General features: G+C 38.4%; 1 non-coding gene across 1 annotated transcript; it reads left to right on the forward strand.

Annotated features, from left to right (window-relative positions):
• Positions 1-1,708: 1,708 nt before the first annotated feature.
• Positions 1,709-1,782, forward strand: TRNAS-GGA (transfer RNA serine (anticodon GGA)). Its single transcript has one exon. It is a non-coding gene; the product is annotated as a tRNA-Ser (tRNA).
• The last annotated feature ends 3,594 nt before the right edge of the window (positions 1,783-5,376 follow it).

The following is a 5,376-nucleotide window of genomic DNA, read 5'->3' on the forward strand; positions in this document are numbered from 1 at the left end:
GATGTCATATATTTCAAAATACAGCAACCCAATTAAAAATGCAAATAACAAAAATTATAAACAATATATACAAAATACATTCATTAAGTGTTTATATTTGTTTTCGTCATTTTCATCTCCTACAATGTTCTCGAGATTCAGCGTTGAGATGAAAGCTTCGAATTTTTTATAATTAATAATTTTTATGTGTTTACTTTCCTCACCAATACTGTTGGACTGTTTTTGCAAGAAGTCTATGAATCCCAATACTGGATAGTGATCAGTAATCTTGGTTTTGAAGGCCGTAAATTCCTGCTCAGTGTTTTGTTTGGATCTATAAAAAACATGATCAATACAGGTCTATGTAGTGTTTGTTTCCTTTGTGATTTTTTCATGTAACGAAAGTAGTCCATTTGTTGCCAATATATCAAGATACTGGGATGTTGCACTATTCCTGGTATATAAATCAATATTAATGTCTCCGACTATTGTTAGATTCGTCTTTAATTTTTTTAGATATAGTTCCAGTTCTTCGTTAAATTGGGTAATACTATATGAATGAGGCCGATATAACAGTAACATATCTATATTGTAATCTGGAAAGTTTACGTATAAATCCTCAGCGGAATATAAGTTTGCTCCTTTTTTATGTATTGATACAATATCATTTCATATATACATTATTACACCTGATCTATTGTATGTTCTACAATTGATATATGAATAATATTCATTTATACCTTCATAATTTGTGATTTCATAATTAAATTTTTCATCATTTTCAATCCAAATTTCAGTTAAACATATCACATCAATTGGTTTGTTTGGAGTTCTAAGGAATATTAAAAAATTGTCAAATTTATTTCTTAAGCTTTGAATGTTCAAAATTAGAAATGTCAATGATTTGCTTTCTCCCTTGGGTGTACTGAGAAATTTTCTTACTTCATCAAGTTCCTCCAGCGGATATGGAGTCTTTGTTGAGTTCTCAAAGTCTTCAATTTCTGTGGACATCAGCATTTGACTCAAGTTATTGTAGTTGGTCTTCAGTAATTATTCTTATTATTTTAGAAGTTTCATCTTTCCGAAGGAACAGTTTGCCTTCCTTCACCCAAGCATATCTGTAATCAATTCTGTCTTTTGTTTGTCTCATCATATAAAACAATTTTTTGTTTTCCGGTGAAAGGTGTTCCTTTACATATATTCTATTGTCCTGAAAGTTTTTGCATTCAGTTTATCAGCTGTAAGATTTTCACCTTTTGCTTTCGCTTTTTGTGAACTTGTGAACTTGGTTGAATAACTGTGGGTGAGACGTCGCAGTGAAGATCGGGGACTATTAGAAGAAAGAGCTAACGGCTTCAAGTCTGATCTGTAACTCTCACGCTGTAAAAAACGCAAACTCTCATCACGCTGTTGTTCCTGAGCAATGAGGAGATAGTCAATAATACTGCCTAGAAATTCTATGAAGGTTTTAACAACTGGATCTATATTTTGGAAAGAGGGAAAATTCAACGGCCCCTGCGGGGAATGGAACCCACGTCCTTTCACTTTCCGGGTGGACGCCCTAGACCACTAGACTACAGAGGCACCGAATCTCTCAATCTTTCCTTGGAGCTCGTGTACACTGAAAGGGACCGTACATGGACGGCCGGACCAGACTCAGGCCAAGCTCACAACTGCTGACGCTGCCACCAGTGTACACGAGCTCCAAGGAAAGATTGAGAGATTCGGTGCCTCTGTAGTCTAGTGGTCTAGGGCGTTCACCCGGAAAGTGAAAGGACGTGGGTTCGATTCCCCGCAGGGGCAGTTGAATTTTCTCTCTTTCCAAAATATATCTTCACAACATCCAGTTGTTAAAACCTTCGTATGATAGCGGAGAGTGACGTCATCATTGTCTAGAAATTCTATACCCACCAAAACGCATCGGCAACAGTGTTTTACTCACCAGAAACGAGCTGCATGCGAATTCGAGCTGCCAAACTGCCTAGAAGAACACTTGCCCAGTAACGTCGAGGCCGAGGGTGCACTGGATGCTCGAGTGAAGATAAAAATCCTGAACCGCGAAAATAGAGTTCATATTATTCCTAACAGGACATGGTCCTTTTCTTGAGCACCACCACCGCTTCGAAATCCTTAAAAGCCCTGACTGTAGATGCGGAGAAATCGGGAACGAGTTTCAATACTCCAACAAATGTCTAAAAACTGCACTATATCACCAACATGCTCCAGCAATCAGAATATAGTATAAATTCCAAAGTTTTCCACGATCGTGGTGTCATTGGTAATAAGAAATATCTCATAGCACCAGCCCCCGTATTCGATGTCGAAGCAGTTTGAAGGCGACCCGATATATACTGACAGGGGAATTCACAAACACCTAGACTTACAAAAAGAATAGAAGACGGCAAAAATATTAAACATTTTCTGCTAACAGATTACAGTGGAACTTCGGTTAACGAGCGGTTCGGTTAAAAGTCGAAGCCACTACTTGTGGAAGAAATTGTATGATTGGGGTAAGACCATGGACTGGGGGGTGCATGATAGGGGGTGCATTCAAGAACTAGTGGTGAAAAATGTCTAGGAGTCTTGAGGATAGATGAAGTGATGAATCTCTTTTGTACGCACCAGCAAGAGTTTATGGACGGTATCTCATCTAAGGAACAGAGAAGTAAGGAAATGTCCCTCACATAAAATGCGATTAGAAAGATGTGTAAAATATGTGGGAATCTGTGCAAAACTCTAAAAAAGAACCACCTAAATAAAGCTGTTGCAGTGTGCGACATGAATCTGTCCAACGAACACTGCAATTATCCATTTCCTAGAAATCCTATAAAGGAGGCAAAAGCAAGTGCCATTGGATAAGGCTCTTTTTAAAAGGCATGCAAAAAAATAATAATAAGTTTGCAAACAAGGACTCCGTAAATTGTCCTAAACGATAGTCGCACTCTCTCTTGTCGTTTAGAGTAAGTCAATAGTCAATAATGTCTGTAAACATTATTGTATGTTTATTTATGGCGTTATTTATATTATGTATATTTTAATGTAATATTTGTTATTGTGTCTAGTTATCGATTGAATGCCGTTCTTATTAGTAATTTTTATGTGAATGACTAATTGGGGAACGAATTATCCGAGTTTCTATTATTTCTTATGAGACCCGTTGGTGGAACGAATTAAGCTCATTAACCGAAGTTCCACTGAATACAGTCAAACTTCCGTTTAAGGGACATTCGGTGAATAAGTGACACCTCTATCTGAAAAACAACTGGGGCGTTCCCAGGATCGACCTTTGAATGGGCACAAATTTTCTTCCAGAGAACTGATTACCTCGCTACAAAAAACATTTAAGTGAAGCTCCGTGTTTTTATGGTGCCCCCCACCAATTCGAGGTACCTGTTAATTACCTGTTTAATTCAACCTTTTTCCTAAGAATTTGGATAATTCGAATTTTGATTCGGATATGTCATTTACTTATGTGTTTAGTACTTATTACTAAAATGTCTCTTTTCTCAGAATTCCTGGCTCATTTTTTTTCTTCTTTTATTTCGTGGTTCACTCATTTTTAGCAGACTACATTAAAACATTACAAAAAAAATTGGGGTACGCTGTGTCATAGACACGGCCGTAAGTTTTCACATGAATACGTTTTATATTCCTTATACGAATGTTCCTTTACAAATACAAATACAACGCCACAACAGGCAAATTGCCCAACGAGGTCGCTGACTTAAGAACATCATGGATCCCCGACCCCTACCTACTACTGCTGCACCACACATGCACCCCCCCCCCGCGGAACCCCCCAACGAATCGGTACATGCGGGAATGTGCGTGTACGTATAGTGCAACCTGACATAAAGTTTGTTTCTGTGTAATGCTTGTTATGTGTAGTGCTGTCATCTGCCCCCAGTTTTACTAACTATGAGTGAAGTGTTATGGTTGAATGATTTACCGTTGCAGGACTCTGTGGCGAGACTTTTTAACGGGGAGATCGGCTCGCATTTGCACCTTGAAGTTGGGAACCTTTGCCTACCTTTGCGTGGTAGGTAACGGTATAATGAAACTGGTATCATCCGATTTGTCTATGGAGTATCTAAGAGACAAGACTAATTTTGCCTATGTGCCTGAGATCGACATCAATTTCGTTAGAAAAGTGGGCCACGAGCCTGGTGGCCAAACCAAAAAATATATTGAAACCGAAGTGGTACTATGGGATTTTTCTTAAAGATGCCTATCAGCCAACACCATCCGCTTGTATTTGCGTTACCAACATCCTGAGATATAGCGTAAAACAAAATCGCCAATTCTGAGCCCAAAAGAATTTAGCCATATAATACAAGTAGATGTCAGAAACCAGGAACATTTGGTCCGGACATCTCAAGAAAAGTTTTAGGCTATAAGTTGTAGCCTATCCTTCAAGTCGGGTCCCATTTGGTATATATGCAAAATTTGGTGACGATCCATCTAAAATTGTAGATTTGGATAGAGAACATATCAATTTTATATAGTATATAGATTCGTTCACCAAACCAGACTTTGACATCGTTTGCATTTCATCTCTGTCACATTATAATAATTTTTCAGTGTTGGTTTAATGATTATCATTGGTTATGCACAGGAGCGGTTGTGAAAGTTCACATTAGATTTGCCCCGCATGAATTTAAAATTCCCCTGTATATCCAGTCGCAGACAGGGTCGCCGTAATAACACACTGCACTCATCCAGACACGGCTCGGAGGCCTCAAGTGCATAGGCGCGCATAGATTTGCGAAAAAATGCAGAATTCCAAAAATGAAAATTTTCATTTTTTTCGAATAAATGCAAATTTTTTTCTTCTTTTTTTTCATTTGAGAAATATTTTTACGGATGCATTCATCCATTCATCCGTACTTTTGATGAATGCAAAGTTTTTGATTCAAGTCAAATCACAAAATTCTTAACTTGAAAATTTTTGTTTTTGTGAATAAATGCGAAAAAACAAGTTCCGATTTGAATTTTGTTTTTGAGAAATTTAGATATTTCTAGTAATACTAGGGGGGGGGGGGGGCTCTGCATCCCTGCCGCCTTTGACGGCCAACCCACCCCCCCCCCCCCCCCCCACCGCCCACTTCTCTTCACAACATATCTTGTTGATTTCGTCTCACTTCATCAGCGTGCTACGGAAAGGGACGTGTGAAAGCACCAGCTTACTGAAGAAGCGAATTTTACAATAATAAAGCAACAAAAAACAAATGAGATTGATCAAGTACCCCCAGAAAATTTCCCCATGGGGGTCCCCAAATTTAATTCGCTGAATTTTAGAGGGGCCCCAGACTAGATATATCTCGGGCTACCGATGTGTTGCAAATTTTACAATGTTAAACAACAAAAATCAATGAGATACATACAGGGGCCCCCGAA

The sequence above is a fragment of the Pholcus phalangioides genome, unplaced genomic scaffold (genome assembly GCF_987345545.1).
Source record: "Pholcus phalangioides strain wild (caught in Gottingen) unplaced genomic scaffold, Ppha-v1.0 ptg000024l_1, whole genome shotgun sequence".
NCBI lineage: Eukaryota > Metazoa > Arthropoda > Arachnida > Araneae > Pholcidae > Pholcus > Pholcus phalangioides.